This window comes from Pantherophis guttatus, chromosome 10 (genome assembly GCF_059756535.1).
Source record: "Pantherophis guttatus breed Tessera chromosome 10, ASM5975653v1, whole genome shotgun sequence".
Classification (NCBI taxonomy): Eukaryota; Metazoa; Chordata; class Lepidosauria; order Squamata; family Colubridae; genus Pantherophis; species Pantherophis guttatus.
The window spans coordinates 19,977,673-19,995,316 of record NC_142072.1 but is presented as its reverse complement, the minus strand read 5'-3'; the positions used below and the strand labels follow the sequence as shown (position 1 = coordinate 19,995,316).

The following is a 17,644-nucleotide window of genomic DNA, read 5'->3' as shown; positions in this document are numbered from 1 at the left end:
GGCCACTCCCTTAGCCTATTTAAGTTCGCACACAGATAGCAAATGTTGCTGGAAACAACGTTTTGGTCCTACACAGAGCAATTTGAGAGTGAGTTTTTTGCCAACCCTTGTCGGACTTTGTTTAATCTCTGTAATTCATAGCAGGCTGATAAGGACATTTGTGGTTAAAGCCTGCATTTTGAAAAGGGTCTGTTTGTATTAAACGGAGTTTTTGGAGCTGTGTGTGTGGGCTACACTTCTTGGGACCCGTAGCTGGGGCAGAACATAGCTAAAACGGACCGGGTGGGATTTTTTTTATTCTATTCAGGACCAGGTTTGGGTTCAGCGATGTGACAGGTGATGATTCCACCTTCAGAAACAAACGCGATGGATTGTGGCTTGTTTGTGAAAACTGTAAAGGAGATTTCCAGAGGTGGGCGATCAAAGATTTTTGAAAGCTGATGCCGGAGCATTTGTTCCCCTCTACGTGCGCAAGGCGACTGCCCCTGAATTGTCCTGACACAATCTCTTTTCCATTCCTTGTGCCAAAAGTGTGAGTCTCTTCCACCCTCTACCCCCTCCACTCTCTTCTGCTTCTGCGTGCACACTCTCTGGCTCGGAGTATAGTTAGCTGTGTAGATCCTTCTACCTTTCCTTATATAGCAGAGGCACGACAGATTTTTCACTCCCCTTATTAATAGGCGGAGCAGAGTTTGGAGGATCCTGCCAAAAATAGCAAGCTTGGTGGTGGGGAAGGCGATGGAGGGAGGGAAGAGTTCAGAGGGAGAAAGGTATGTCCCAGCCTTGTCAATTTCAGCTCTCCTGGGTAAGCAAGGATGAGGTAGGAGTTTCCGTGTTTTTTTTTTCTAACATCTGGTGTAAAAAGTCCCTCTTTTCCTTTTTCCTTTTTTCTTTTAAAATATGTTTTTCTTTTCTTTTAAAGCAATGCTAAATGACTTTTCAGGGCCTCTGGCTTGCAAAGCTGGCAAACTGAAACGCAGAGAAGGAGGGCCCATGACTCTTGCAAAGGCTCAGTGGCTAAGACACTGAGCTTGTCGATCGGAAAGGTCGGCAGTCCGGCGGTTCGAATCCCTGGTACAGGTCTCCTGCGTGAGCAGGGGGTTGGACTAGATGACCTCCAAGGTCCCTTCCAACTGTGTTACTGTTACTAAACTTAGTATCGTCAGAGGTTCAGCTGGAGGATTTATTCATTCGTTTATTTATTATTTGGAACCGCCCATCTCCCTCATGGAGGGATTCCGGGCAGTGTACAATAAAATGTTAAAAATTTAAAAGCAGTATATAAAATGTTTTTTAAAAATTAAAAGGCAAAGTTGATTAAAACACTGTTAAAAATTAATTGAAGGGCGGAGGGAGGGCTTTCAAGGTGCTAACCAGCCCCATGGCTGCGTAATCCTCTGGGTTCTCCATGCAAGGTCAAAGAACCATGTTTTGACGCCTTTCCAGAAGGTTGAGAGTTTGGGGGGGCTGCCTCACCTGGGGGGGGCAGAATATTCCACAGGATGGGAGCTGTGGCAGAGAAGGTCTCTTCCTGGATCCCATCAATCAGAGTTCTTTAACTCAGGGGTCTCCAACCTTGGCAACTTTAAACCTGGAGGACTTCAATTCCCAGAATTCTCCAGCCAGCTGGCTGGGGAATTCTGGGAATTGAAGTCCGCCAGGTTTAAAGTTGTCAAAGGTTGGAGACCCCTGCTTTAACTGACTGTCCTTCAACTGAGAACATCCTCAGACTTGACTTCCCTTCAGGAGGATCCAGAGATGTGGAAGGCAGACCAAGTCAGAGTGAGGAAAAGGAGGAGGAATTTGCTTCCTCATGTCTGGCTGACATTGGATGCCCCATTCCAGTTAAATAGGGAAACATTTTTGCTGTCGAGTTTGGGCATCTTCGGATGGGGGCTATCGGTTTTTGAGCCAGGAGGTGCAGCTCAAATCTGGGGCTGTGGACATTTAGAATGAATAGAATAGAATAGAATAGAATAGAATAGAGTAGAGTAGAGTAGAGTAGAGTAGAGTAGAGTAGAGTAGAGTAGAGTAGAGTAGAATAGAATAGAATAGAATAGAATAGAATAGAATAGAATAGAATAGAATAGGAGAGCCAATTTCAATTTTGATAAGAAGAGTTACTCTCATAGGAAGGGAATCATTTTAAACAAAAAGAAGTATTTTCAGAAACACCCTCCCCTTCAGCCCAGGACAAGAGTGAGTGATCTGCATCCTTAGAATTTTTGGTAGTAAAACATTAAGATATGGTCAGGGGTGCTATTCAGCAGGTTCTGACAGGTTCTGAAGAACCGCTAGCGGAAATTTTGAGTTGTTCGGAGAACCAGCAAATACCACCTCTGGCTGGCCCCAGAGTGGGGTGGGAATGGAGATTTTGCAATATCCTTCCCCTGGAGTGGGGAGGGAATGGCGATTTTGCAGTATCCTTCCCCCAGGAGTGGGGAGGGAATGGGGATTTTGCAGTATCCTTCCCCTGGAGTGGGGAGGGAATGGAGATTTTGCAGTATCCTTCCCCTGCCATGCCCACCAAGCCATGCCCACAGAACTAGTAGTAAAAAAAAAAATTGAATTCCACCACTGGATATGGCCATGTATTTTTCTTCAGTTTTTCCTTCAAGGATAGCAGATTGGCATTTAAGCCTTCGTGTAAAATCACAATGCTTGCAAATCTTTTTTTTTTTTAAAGAGTGACGGAACACTGATAAGGGGAACTCTTATAACGAAATCTTCTCTCAATCCCTTAATGTTTCCTATTTGGGGGGTCCAGCTACATTTGCCCAGTATAGTCTCCTGAAAATGAGGTGGAGACTACATTTCCCAGACTTTCCGGGGGACCAGACTTCCTGGGAATTCTGGGAATTTGAGCTGTTACCTTTGGAATGTACCAAGTTGCAGAAGACTGTGTGAGGCCTCACTGACTGCAGCCCACACGGTGAATCTTGTGCCTTTAAAAGTTTGCTATAAATGTTCAAACAAGCAAACAGAACCCACCAGCTTTGCAATTCAGAGCATCTCTGCGCTCAGAAAAAAATCAACTCTATGAAATTAAAGACTCGGTAGCTTCCAAAACACTTTAGAAAATTAGACCTGGCAGTTGTAAGCGGGATCTCCTGAGGAGATGGATCCAATTCAACACATGCGTCTAGGTAAGATGGGAGGAGATAGGAGCCATGCTGAAATCTCTAGGGCTAGAAATATTGAGGCTAGGAGTAGAAAACAACGTTTCCCTTCCCAAAACTGCCTTTACACGATGAGAATGAAGCTGGTAGTAGATCCAGCCTCCTAATGCCTTCAAAGAAAGATGATGCCACTTGACAAGACTCTTGACTTCTCTTCTCCTTTCGAAGCTGGCATTGGCACCCCCTCTGAACTGATTCATATTGAAGCTACGTTTGGCCTAGTTCAGAGCTGATGCCAGACTAACTCCTGCTTGACAGGCAGATGGAATATTTCTGAAAAGGATCCATAACTGTCTTTGCATTTGATGCCACCATAGAGGAAGCACTGGTACAATGAAGCCATGGTCCAGAGGTTGTCTTCGCCATCAACTGGGAATTCAGTTCTCTATTTAGCAGTAGGACTGGCCCAGGGGTCTGCAGTGTAGGAAGAAATATCCTTCTGGGTTCTGCTCCAAGTGGGGAAAAAGACACTGGAAATATGGAGACTGCTTGGAAAGATGGTTTAATGGTGGACAGGATCACATGGCTTGAGTTCCTGAACAGAAAAGAGGGCGAGATACAGCGAGTCCCCGGGTTTTATGCTCTCTCTGGCTTTGAACTTCCTGGGGCCCAGAAAAAGTATCCTGATTGGTTGTCAGACTCCCAGGGGGTGGGGGTCTTAGCTAGCCTTGCTGGCTGATATAATCTTCCCAGGTGCCATGTGGTGAGTTTCTGTCCTATAGATGGGTCCCATTGTCTTGCAGATGAGGTCCATTGACAAAGATTGAGTTTCTGCCTCTGGCCCATTGAGAAAAGGGGGGGCCAGGAAGGCGGGAGCTGCTTTGTCTTTAAAACATGCTTCTCCATTTCTCATCCAGGGAAACATAATATTCTGCCTTTTTAATATTTCCCAAAATATTTCATTCTTCTAGGAAAGGGGTGGGTGCTAACTTCCTACAGCAACCTTAAACACTCAAAGACCCATTTGGACCCCTTTCCCACAGAAAAAGAAAACACCGGGAGCCACAAAACTCTTCCCGTGCCTGACTATTTCCCGAGCGGCCACAAAACTAGCTTATGTAGTTGAATTAAATGTTCTGTTTTCTTCTGAAACTTTTCTTTTCTTGGATTTATCCATGGTTAGCCTACCAGGGGTTGAAAAGCTCGATAAATTGCGTGCCGGTGGGTGTTGCACATTGGCGGTTGTGATGCATATGTTGAGTGACAGGGAGTCGCAGCAGAAGGGTGAAAGAGCCACATGCGGCTCCAGAGCCGCAGGTTGCTGACCCCTGGACTGGCCGAAGCAGAAGAAATGATTGCCTCTAGGGATGCCCTGCCCATAGCTTAGTGATCTCAAGTCTTGAAATACAATTTACCCCACTTCCCAGTTTGAATGGGACAGTCACTGCAATGTCAGCCTTCTCTTGGGTAGCTAAACAATAAACTGTTAGAACAAACTTCCAAGGGCACAAAAACTCTGATTAAGGTTTATTGCAGAAAAGCTAACGGAGCCATTATGAAAGAGTTCCAGTTAGTGCTGTGCATTAAAAGGCAAGCCCTATTTATATTGAAATTAAGGGTCAAATGTTTGTAGCTATTTCTCCTGCCTGGGTGTCATAAAAGGCTAGAAACTATTTTATTTTGGATGGGAGGGGATGATCTCTCTTTGTTTTTCTAAAGGATTGTTGCGTTCTCAGGCTATCGGCTTGTGCCTGAGAACTGATTCGTACAAATAGCCTCTTGTCTGTGGCACCTGCAGCAGAGGTGGGTTTCAGCAGGATCTGACCAGTTCTGGAGAACCGGTAGTGGAAATTTTGAGTAGTTCGGAGAACCAGTAAATATCACCTCCGACTGGCCCCGCCCCCATCTATTCTCTGCCTCCCAAGTCCCAGCTGATTGGGAGGAAATGGAGGTTTTGCAGTAACCTTCCCCTGAAGTGGGGTGGGAATGGAGATTTTACAGTATCCTTCCCCTGCTACGCCCACCAAGCCATGCCCACAGAACCGGTAGTAAAAAAATTTGAAACCCACCACTGGCTTGGTGGGCGTGGCTTGGTGGGTGTGGCAGGGAAAGGATACTGTAAAATCTCCATTCCCACCCCACTCCAGGGGAAGGATACAGTAGCCAGGAGTGGGATTTGGGGGTTCTCCAAACTGCACAGAATCTTAGCTAGAGGTTCTCCCGAACCCCTGCGAATTCCCAGCAGCCCCACCCCTGTGTAGGGCCCGTACCATGAAGCCAGTATGGGGATCAGTCGAGGATGCTGGAGATTGCACATCTGAAGGGCATGAGGGTGGAGAAGGTTGGAGTGAAACTAAGGGAAAAGATGGTACCTTCTTCTTTTCCTACAGGGATACTAAAATAGGGGGGAACTACAATCCCCCTATTCTAAAACATCTTAGATTGAGAATTCAATTTTAGTTCAGCGCAGTAAGATAAGATCCTCTACATATCTGTACACTTCTACACGTCTCTTTTCCCCGTTTCCATGAATTTTTAGGCTGGCTGTAGGATTTCATGCTTGAGAGGAGAAAACCAAGGGTGGGGTGGGGGGAAATGTTCTGTTTTCCAAAAAAAAGTGTTGGCTCAGAGCAGACTAATGGGAGGACTGGGTTGAGCATGGGTTGAGATGGTTAATAGAATAATTGAAAATGAGTGGATGAGCAGTCACCATTTATAATAGGAAGGGGTGAGTCAAAAAAAAAAAAGAGAAGAAAACTAAAGAATCCCAGTATTTCATTGCTTAAGAGGTTGTAAGAGATGAGAAGAGTATATTCTTGCTTAAGAGCCTCAAAGACCTCAAAAACTGGAGATGTTGTTCTTAGGACTACAACTCCATTTAAATTGCTTGTGTACCCCCTTGGATTCCATGATAAGGAGGCCAGTATCATGGAATCCAAGGGGTTACACAAGCAATTTACAAAACAACTTCCAACTAAGCATCTCCATACCTTTAGATAATAGCCTGGATCCCTATTGTAGATCCCTGAACAAGCAAAAGAGGACATGGACAATTGAAAAGGAGAACAATTTGGGGAAGAGGAGGAAGGAGATTCATTACCTTTCTTGGCATCCCTGACAAAAATATCAGCCTTCCCAGGTAGATCAAACAGGAAACACAACTAGATGGGCTAATCCCAGAGGTGGGTTTCAGCAGGTTCTGACCAGTTCTGGAGAACCGGTAGCGGAAATTTTGAGTAGTTCGGAGAACCGGTAAATGCCACCTCTGAGTCGCCCCACCCCCATCTATTCTCTGCCTCCCGAGTCCCAGCTGATTGGGAGGAAATTGGGGTTTTGCAGTAACCTTCCCCTGGAGTGGGGAGGGAATGGAGATTTTACAGTATCCTTTCCCTGCCATGCCCACCAAGCCACACCCACAGAACCAGTAGTAAAAAAAATTGAAACCCACCACTGGCTAATTCTACTATTAAGTCTACCTTAGTAGAATCTTACAAGAGGTGAAACTACAAATCTCTCACCATCTCTTGTGACAGCCTGTTAAGTTTGGGACACATTCCTTTCTGAGTTTTTTCTTTTCCTCTGCCTGTTACGCAGCTGTAGGCTCCCCTCAATTGATCTGATCATTCCCTAAGCAGCATCTCTTTCTGCCCCCTGCACCCCCATCTCCCAAAATCATTCCCACATACCATTACAAAAACCGTAGCCAAAAAAACTGTAAAAGAAATATACTTAGGGCCTACATGTATATGAAATTACTTTTTCCAGCATCAGAAAGATTGGTTTTTCAATCACAATGTTCCCTCCGTCAAATATTTATTTTCGACAACATATGCTAGCAATAATATAGAATTGACAACCAGACATTTTTCAAATTTCACCCTACAAATGTGCCATGTGATCTCCAGACACCCGCGATCATAGATTTAAAGAGTCTGGATTGAAGCTGCTTGCTGGAATCAGAAAGTGAACAAAATGTAAATCTAGGCTATTGATAGATGAGGGAAAGAAAGAAGCAGGCAATTTATGAAGTTGCAAGGCATGAAAGTTTGAATCACTTCTGTGGTAAAACCAGCCCCATTTTTAAAAATAAATAAATAAAAAGTACTCAGGAAGCTTGTCAATATTTGATTTTAAGGATATGCCTGATGGATGGAAGAGACAAGGACAAAAAGGAGAATGTGAGCTCCTGGTTTGCCAAACGCCTGGTACAGGTAATCCTCAATTTACAACCACAATTGAGCCCAACATTTCTGTCGCTAAGCGAAACATTTGCTAAGTGAATTTTGCTCCACTTTACAACCTCTCTTGCCAGGGTTGTTAAGCGAATCACTGCCGTTATTAAGTTAGTAACACGGTTGCTAAGTAAATCTGGCTTCCCCAGTGACTCTGCTTATCAGAACGCCGCAAAAGGCGATCGCACTTATGACAGCACACTGCAACCGTCATAAATATGAGTTAGTTGCCAAGGGTTTGAATTTTGATCATGTGATCATGGGGAAGCTGCAACGGCTGTAAGGATGAAGAACAGCTATAAATCACTTTTTTCAGTGTTGTCATAACTTTGAACAACTAAATGACTGTTGTAAGTGGAGAACTACCCGTAGTCCAATGGTGAAATCTAAAATTTGTTACTACTGGTTCTGTGGGTGTGGCTTGGGGTGTAATGTGACGGGGTGGGCGTGGCCATTTTTTAAAAAAAAACTTTTAAAACCATTTTTTCTACAACCTTTTCAGCGAAGAGGTTGTAAAAAAGTTGCTTTCAAAAGGCTCTGACGAGCCAAGCTGAGTTGCCTGATCGGCAGAGGTTTTTAAAAAGCCTCTGCTGATCAGGCAACTCAGGTTGGATCATCAGAGGCTTTTAAAAGAAAAAAAGGGTTTTTTTTCTTTTAAAAGCCTTTGATGATCCCAGCTGAGCCACGCGATCATCAGAGGCTTTTTTTTTTTACTTTTAAAAGCATTTTTTGAGGTTGTAGAAAAAATGCTTTTAAAAGTAAAAAAAAAAAAAAGCCCCTGATGATTGTGCGGCTCAGCTGGGCATGGGGGGGGGCAGGGATTTTTGCTACCGGTTCTCCGAACCACCCGCCTCCATCACTACTGGATCGGGTGGTCTGGTCCAAACCGGGAACATTTCACCCCTGCCGTAGTTCTACCCTAAGCATAGACTCCAGGCCTCTTGGAGGTAGGCCTTGCAAATTCCAACTTGTCCAACTTTCACATGCCACAAGCAGAATGATGCTACTGCCCTAAGCAAAAAAATATTTTGCCTTCTAGCAGATCCAGGATCCATTTGTCACCAACTTCGTTGTTCTTTGGCACCAGTTCCGCCCAGATCTTGGCTATTTGCAATGGTGCACAGAGCGCATAATTCCCTGGCCCTTCAGAGGTGCCTAGGCTAGGAAGGTATAGAAGTTATTTCCTGGCATGTGTGGATAAAAATGTAAAGGGAATTTACCCCTTTGCGCCAAACCTTTGCTGATAAATAAAGCTTCAAGGCGTCCATTAGCCCCCTTTTTAAGTCTGTACAAACTTCCATTGGCTGTTGGGCGGAAAGGAAGGGGGTGTTGGCTAGGGGGCTGCGTGGACAAAGATAGGCGGAACTAATATTTCCTCCCCCCCCTCTCTCTAAAGTTGGGGGTGCAGGAGAAGTCGGAAAGGGAACTCTCCTGTGCTTTAGAGATGGGGAGGCAAAACGACCTTCATTTTTTAAATCCATGGCTGCTTTGCACCTGACAAACCCTGCAAAGCACAGCAAGCAGGTCCCTCTATGGCCCAATGGATGTGTGTGGGTGCGCCTGTGACTATACAAACACACAACCCATGCACATCTCTCAGAGAGAGAGAGAGAGAGAGAGAGGGAGAGGGAGAGAGAAAGAGAGAGATAAATCCCTCCCCTTCATTACAAGGAAGGAACTTCTCAAGCTGAACTGCGAGTGGTTTGCCACTGCTCCTACCAGCCAGCTAGCAAAGGAACAGAATGCAGGAGGCAGTGAGGATGAACTGGGAGTTTTCCGTGGCAAAGTCGAGCCCGGTGCCGGTAAGCGAGGCAGCCTTCATGGCAAGGCTGCAGAGCACAACCCCAAAGGCCCCTGAACCCCCCCTGCACCCTCCAAGCAGAGAGGATGGGAGCATCTCCACCAGGACTGTAAGTGATGCTCTGGGAAAAGAGAGCTGGGGGGGGGGGCGAGCAGATTGCCGGGCACTGCAGAAGAGTTGGGCGTGTTTAACCTTCACCAGTACGGAGCTGATGTTGCAAAGCTTGGACATTAGAGGTGTACCTTTCGTTTGTTTCTCTCTTTTTAAAAAGATGCAGAACAAATAATAATAACCTTGTGGGCATGGTGAAGGGGGAAGCATGCACGTACAAACGGGTTTTTTTTGGGTGGGGGGAACTAGCATCCTTCAAGAAGCTTTGCGTGGACGTGTGCAAGTGGTTTCCCCCAAGGGGGGGGGCAAAGGGATTCTGCCATGGAGCCTCTTTGGGGGGGAGGGGTCTTGACTGCTTTGCAGGTGGTCTGAGAAGGAAATCCCCCTTCCCCACTTCCTAGGCTACCCATCACCCCTGGGAGATGGAGACTTGCCCAGAGAAGGGAAAGTAGGGGTTAAAAAAAAAAAAAGAGGAAAGGTAGGAGGCAGGAGTTAAATCTGAAAGACGGTAAGGTTGCTTCTTTCTCTTCTCTGCATCGAGGACCATTTGCACTAGAGAGTTTTGCAGAAGTGTCCCTAAGTAAAGCATGGATCTCATTTAGATCTGTAACTTTACAGGACTTTTCTTCTTTGAGAATATCAGCACCGACTTGTGTCTGAGGACGCCATTCTTCCTGCTCTGTGTGCAGATGGACTAGAATAAAATATTATATAGACAGGTAGAGAGAGGGGATAGATAGATAGATAGATAGATAGATAGATAGATAGATAGATAGATAGATAGATAGATAGATAGATGATAGATAGATAGATGATAGATAGATAGATAGATAGATAGATAGATAGATAGATAGATAGCGATAGATGAGAGAGATGCTAGAGGTATATGTGTATGTATGTATGTGTGTGTGTATATATATATACATATATATAAATATATATATATAAAATCACTACGCATCCTTATTAGAACACAGAGATGCACATACACACAGAAATAATCTTGTTGCTTCAATGCACACCATCCTGGTGTGAAAATCCAAAATCTTTGATGGGTGTGTTAATTTTATTTCTGGAGATGTAGGCCTAAATTACCAGGAAGGAGGGCAATTCTATATTTTTTGCCCAATAATGAAAATCTCTTACATTAGAAGTGCCATAAAATGAATTTTGTAGGCATGAAATGAGAGCTATCTCCAGAGGACGCTTAGCAGTGTTGCTTTCATAGGGAATTCTTAAACAGAACATCTGGGGGGGGGGGGGGAGAGGAAGCTACCAAGACTGCACAATTGAAGCCCTGCCCCCCCCCCCTTTTTTTTTTGTGCGTCACACTCCTGTTAAAAAGGGCAGGACTTTGGTTGTGCTATTCCGGCTACCATTTTGACTTTTTTGACCACCCCACAAATCCAGATCTTGATTAATATCCAAAAGGTTGTCTCTCTTCCCTCACTCCCATCCCAAAATGAAAACAAATAAGCATAGACATCAGGTTGCATCGGATTCTTAAATTTTTGATGGGCTTCCTAGGAATCTGATACGGAATGAGAGAGAGAGAGATTGATTGGCTGGGCACTCATGAGCAAAAGGCAAGTATTTCTAAAATAGAAAAAAAAAAGAAAGAAAAGGATGGAACTTTGCTGTAATTGAATCTTGGCGTCATACTTGGACACAGCGGTAGGAAAGATGCTTAGGAGGTTTGCTTCTGAATCCACAAATCTTGTTGCTGTTGTTGTAGCAGGGTGTGGATTTAAAGTTCCAGACTTGTTTTCTTGAAGCTGTTCTCTTCCTCTGGCTCTCTCCCTCTCCCTCTCCCTCTCTCTCTCTCTCTTTTTTTTTTTTTAAAAGAGAGAGCGTTCATTTGATAAAGAGGCTAGTGCAGTCCCTTTATAATGGAATCGATGGAGCAAACAGGGAGTGGGAGAAGGCAAAGCCAGGAATTTGGCCAAGCGAGGGCAAGAGCAAAACTTGGAACATCTCTGTTAAGTGACTGGCTGCAGAAACCCTGGGTTGAAGCTGGACGAGATGGAATTAAAAAGCAAGAGACTTCCTTTTATAGCAAATGCTGAGCAGTGAAGGGGACGGGGAGGTTGCTCCTCGTCCAATCTGCCTTTGGCAAGTTCCCCGAGAAACTTCATCAATGCCTTGACTTGGCCAGACTCCATATTGTTCTGCACACCACCAAACCTCATTCCAATGCGGAATCCTAAACATCTCATTCCTGAGCATCTTCTCCAGCGAGGATGCCTGAGATCTGTGGAAAGATTCACGGAAATGCTGCACAGTCAGTCCTCGACTTAACAAGAGGTCATTCAGTGACCGTTCAAAGTTACAACGGCCCTGAAAAAAGCGACTTTTTTTAAAAAAAATTGATTTATATGCCACCCTTCTCCAGAGACTCAGGGCGGCTTACAATGCATTAAGCAATAGCCTTCATACTTTTGTATATTTTTACAAAGTCAGCTTATTGCCCCCACAAACTGAGTCCTCAATTTACCTACCTTAGAAAGGATGGAAGGCTGAGTCAACCTTGAGCCTGGCGAGATTCGAACCTGCAGTAATTGCAGGCAGCTGATGTTAATAACAGGGTGCTTTAGACCACTGTACTAACAAGGCTCTTTTCCCCTGTGTCCATTTATCACACGGCCATTGCTGCATTCTCCCATGGTCACTTAATCAAAATTCGGATGCTTGGCAATTGATTCATATTTATGACAATTGCAGAGTCCTGGGGTCATGTATTCACCTTTCTGACAAAGTCAATGGGAAAGCCAGATTCATTTAACAACCAGGCTACTCACTTAACAACTGCAGTGATTCACTTAACAAGTGTGGGAAGAAAATTCATAAAAGGGGGCGAAACTCACTTAACAAGTGTCTTGCTTAGTAACAGAAATTTTGGATTCAAATGTGGTCAGTCGTACATCAAGGACTACCAGTACTCAGAATACGTAGTTCTCAGATTATTGGGATGACTGACAACTAGATTTGCATCTTCAGCCACCCTAATTCCAAAAAACCAGGAGTTGTTCTGCCCCAGCTACGGACCCCAAAGAACGCGGACACACAAAGTCTGTTCAAACCTTAGTTTACTAAATAAACCAGTTTTTTACAACAACGGCTGTTAATTAACTTCATTAACAGCTGCCAAGAATTCAAAGAATAATAACTGAAAGCTTACTGTGGTTGGCAGAATGCCCAGAAGCAATTTGCAGGAAGCTGATAAGCAAGACAAGACACGAAGGTATGTGAACAAAGTTGTTCCCTGCAAATTGCTTCAGTCAGCGTTCCTCCTTAAATAGGCTAAGGGAGTGGCCAATTAGCCCCAAGCCTTACTCTTGAGGAGACCTCCTCCTGAGGAGCCACTCCTGCCTTTTGGCAGCTCTGTGCGCCCGTGCATTGAGAAGAGGCTCCTCCTCTTTGTCCTCTTCACTTATGGGAGCTTCTGAAGGCCCTGGCTGAATCCCCCGCCTCTGGCACCACATCTTCTCCAGCCTCCTCATTGTCTGACTTGAGTGCCAGCTGCACAGGCTGCTGGCGCAGCACCACACCAGCCTCCTCGCTGTCCGAATCAGCTACTAACTGCACAGGCCACTGACGGGCTACAACAGGAGTCTTCAGCTTATTTATCACTTTATCCATTTCTTTAGTCCAGTCTTTTTTCGACCTGGCTACCATCCAGATGGGTGGACTTTAATTTCCAGATTCCTGAGCTAGAACTGCTATAGCTGAGAACCTTAGAATTCAGTCTACATCTCCGGAATACCATCTATATCCAATGCTTCTCTAATAATGGGGCAACTTAGATGGCAGGTAATCCTCGATTTATGACCACAATTGAGCCCCGAATTTGTGTTGCTGCGTGAGATCCTTGTTAAGTGAGTTTCGCCCCATTTGACAACCTCGCTTGCCACCGTTGTTAAGCGAATCACTGCAGTGAAGTTAGTAACCCGGTTGATAAGTGAATCTGGCTCCCACATTGACTTTGCTTATTAGAAAGTCACAAAAGTTAATCACATGTCCCCGGGACACTGTAACCATCATAAATATGAGTCACTTGTCAAGTGTCTGATTACCGCAATGGTTGTAAGTTTAAAAAAACGGTCATAAGTCATTTTTTTCAGTGTTTTATTTATTTGTTTGTTTATTTGTTTGTTTATTTATTATATTTCTATACCGCCTTTCTCCTGTAGGACATAAGGCGGTGTATAGTAAGAAATATATAGATACACAAACATCATAAAATTGCTAATTAAAATTATTATTATAACATAGTTTGGCCCAATTAAATAGAACCTAAAAATAGATAACATTTTAAAAACATTCACATGTTCATATGTTTAGCCCCGCTTGTTTTAACTTAGAACTGTCACTATAAGCAAACGGTTGTTAAACCAAGGACTACTTATTCTTCTCTCCAAAGATTTCATGTTGTGGCTAAGGGTGTGTGATGTCCAGAGCATTTGGAGGTCAGCCTGGCGGAGGTAACACCATGCATGTGATTGCTATTTTATAAACCGCACGGAGAGAAATCCCTACCCCAAGAATTTGACCATCTCTAATTGGAGACCAGGACAACAGAGAGGAAAGGAAAAGATGCAATTGCAGGTCAGTAGAAGAGAATACGAATTCACTTCAATGACATGAATTTACTGGATGACTAAGGGCATGAGATTGCAGAGCGCTTTGCCAAGACTCTGTGGAAAAGCTGGGGCTTGAACTGGAGTGTGCAGGGTGAAAGAGAAGCATATGTGGTCAGTAGCCATTACTGGACACCAGTTGCCAGGTGTCCAGTACAGGGGTGGGTTCTAAATTTTTTTACTACCGGTTCTGTGGGTGTGGCTTATTTTGTGGGCGTGGCTTGATGGTCATGTGACAATTCTTTAGGATTTAGCAGAGGTACTGGTCTACCAGGCTTTTAACTGCTTGCAGAGCTGTACCAGTCTACCCATTTATTTTTGCAGGCACCGGTCTACTCATTTGTTTTTGGAGGCACCGGTCTACCACCAAATTGCCTTTTACCACTGATCAGCTGTAGGGCGGCCCTTTGAAGCCCCGCGGCAAGAGTTTAAACAGTTTTTTTCCTTCTAGCCCATCAGCTGGGACTCAGGAGGCAGCAATAGATTGGGGGTGGGGCCAAATAAAAGGTAAGAATAACACAGCGGGGGCGGGGGGACAGAGCCGGTTCAGTGACGTCATATCGTCACCGCTACCGGGTCGGTGGAACCAGGCCGAACCAGGAGGAACCCACCACTTATCCAGTAGCCAGCAAAGAAAAAAAATAGAAGGAGTAGGAGGAAAAAAAATACCTGGGGTTGACTGATCATGGCTGATAAGCATTTGGGGTCAGTTGGCACATCTGGAATTTTGAGAGCTTACTCGCTGTGCTTACGCAAAATAGCTGCTAAGGGGAGCCTAGCCAGTCATAAACATCTGTTTCCCCCAAAGGACATAGATGAGCTTATTTCTCTGTCATCCACTTTTCCAAAACTCCACGGAAGATTTTTCCCTCTTTACAGCTTGTGTCCATTTTTCTGGACAGGTGGATGCCCTTCCATAAAAGAATTGCAATTAATCACCATGTGCCTTTCGGGGTGGGGGTGGGGGAAATATTTATGGACTCAGAAGCATTCTCGGCCATAAAGGAGATACGGAACACTAAAGCAGGGGTGTCCAATCTCGGCCACTTTTAAGACTTGTGGACTTCAAATCCCAGAATTTGCTGACTGGGGGATTCTTGAAGTCCACAAATCTTAAAGTGGCCAAGGTTGGACACTTCTGCACCAGAGCCTTATGGCAAATGTTTTCCCTTATTATAGGGCAGAAACATCAGTGGCTAGGATGATGGTGGAAGAGCAGAAGACCATCAAGAGCGTTGAAAGTAAAGACAATAGTTTCCAGGGGTGGAAAGAAATCAGTTAAAAGATTTAAGAGGGGACGCTGTGCTTAAGGAAGGGAAGGTGTGAATTATCCATACTAGGAAGCCCTGGGGGGTGGGAAATCAGGGGGATTTAGGAGATCTGGAAGGAGAGAAGATCAGATGGAGAAGACTGCAGGAGTCTAGCAAGAAATAACTAGGCCACAACTTCAATTTTCTTGACTGATGCTACAGGATGTAGCACCAACCCCGCTCCCAATGAGGAATTCAGGGAATTGCAAGTACTGCTATAATTTCTTTCTAAATATGCATGCAATAAATAAATGAAAGCAATACTTACAATCAGTAGGAAGAACGTTGGTACTTCCAGCGAAATCCATTTCAAGAACTCCTCCTCGTTTGTTTGTTTAGTCCTCTCCTCTGGCTTCCTTCACACAGCCCACCGAATTGGGTCATTGGTTAAACCTGCTGCCTGCATTTTGCACATGAAGATTCCAGACAGCTATTGTGTTTAAGGGTGGATTCTACACAAATAGTATAAATCCAGAAAATGGGATAATTTGGCAACTAGGTTAAATATATTGTCGTATGCCTCTCGTTTCAGCCAAGCAAGAACAGCCATAATGTTTTCATGCTGGTTTATAGGAGCCTTTTTTTTCCAAATGGGTATGTGTGTGAGTGTGTGAAAGAGAGAAATTCCTTAAGATTTGGGAAATATTAGAGATTATCCTGGGTATCAGCTATGTAATCTTTACCGTTCGGCCTTCTCGTCCCATTCCTGAGGCTGAGCCGTCAACACCGAATGTGCTCAAACTGACCCGGTGTTGCCTTTTTACTTACTTTAAGCACGTCGGGGCAGTTGTCACCGATATCATCTGTACTACACTACAAGAAGTGATCAACTTATGTATCATTCGTTTCATGACGGTTCAGAGTCATGATGCGGCTGAAAAAAATGACTTATCACTCGTCCTTGAAGATGACACTAAACTGGCAGGAAAAGCCAATACTCCAGAAGCAGGGGTGAAATCCAGCAGGTTCTGACAGGTTCTGGAGAACCGGTAGCGGAAATTTTGAATCGTTCGGAGAACCTGCAAATACTACCTCTGGCTGACCCCAGAGTGGGATGGGAATGGGGATTTTGCAGTATCCTTCTCCCAGGAGTGGGGAGGGAATGGGGATTTTGCAGTATCCTTCCCCCAGGAGTGGGATGGGAATGGGGATTTTGCAGTATCCTTCTCCCAGGAGCGGGGAGGGAATGGGGATTTTGCAGCATCCTTCCCCCAAGAGTGGGATGGGAATGGGGATTTTGCAGTATCCTTCCCCTGCCATGCCCACCAAGCCACGCCCACGGAACCGGTAGTAAAAAAAATTGGATTTCACCACTGCCCAGAAGATAGGCTCCAAATCCAGATGGATCTCGATAGACTTGAACACTGGGCCCTATTCAGCAAAATGAAATTCAATATGGAGAAAAGTAAAGTTGTACACTTAGGCAAGAAAAACCCAAATGTACAGATACAGATTAGGTGAAACCTGGCTCAACAGCAGTAACTGTGAGAGGGATCTTGGAGTCCTAGTGGGCAATCACTTAAACATGAGCCAGCAGTGTGCAGTGGCAATCAAAAAAAAAGCAATACAATCCTAGGCTGCATTAAGAGAAAGCTAGTATCAAGATCACGTGAAGTATTAGTACCTCTTTATAAAGCCTTAGTAAGGCCACACTTAGAATACTGCATCCAGTTTTGGTCACCCGTATTATAAAAAAGTTGTTGAGATTTTGGAAAGATTTGCAGAGAAGAGCAACAAAGATGATTAGGGTACTGGAGGCTAAAACATATGAAGAATGGTTGAAGGAACTGAGTGTGTCTAGTCTAGTGAAAAGATGGAGTAGGGGTGACAGCAGTGTTCCAATGTTTGAGAGACTGTCACAAAGAAGAGGAGGTCAACCTATTTTCCAAAGTACCAGAAGTTAACCCAAGAAACAATGGATGGAAAGTAATCAAGGAGAGAAGCAACCTAGAACTAAGGAGAAACTTTCTAACAGTGAGAACAATTAACCAGTGGAACGACTTGCTGTCAGAAGTTGTGGGTGCTCCATCATTGGAGGTTTTTAGGAAGAGACTGGACCGCCACTTGGCTGAAATGGTATAAAGCAGGGGTCAGCAACCTGCAGCTCCCAAGCCGCATGCGGCTCTTTGGGCCCTCTGCTGTGGCTCCCTGTCAGGTGATCCCACCACTGGGTGGCCCCGCCCCTCGCCCTCCCTTCCCAGTCACTCCTTGCCTGGCCTGAGAAGGTAAGGGCGACGGTGGGGGATGGAGAAGTAGCCAGGGCAGAGAAAGGGAGATACAGAGAGAGAGGGAGGGAGGGGAGAGAGAGATATGTCAAAAGGATTTTGTGGTTCCCGGTGTTTTTTAACAACTGGTTCTCTGCCCTAATGACTGGCTGGGTAGGCGTGGCTGGGGGGGGGTGTCATGTGACTGGTGGAAGTGAGTGACATCGAGT

At 44.8% G+C, this 17,644-nt stretch overlaps 1 long non-coding RNA gene across 1 annotated transcript in view; it reads left to right on the top strand.

Moving 5' to 3' along the window:
• Positions 1-758: 758 nt before the first annotated feature.
• The window catches only part of LOC132711782 (uncharacterized), a 29,137-nt gene continuing 12,251 nt past the window's right edge, over positions 759-17,644 (top strand). The window contains exons 1-2 of the long non-coding RNA XR_015729426.1: positions 759-820; positions 13,684-13,868. This is a non-coding gene — a long non-coding RNA (uncharacterized LOC132711782). The remainder of the gene's footprint in view (positions 821-13,683; positions 13,869-17,644) is intronic.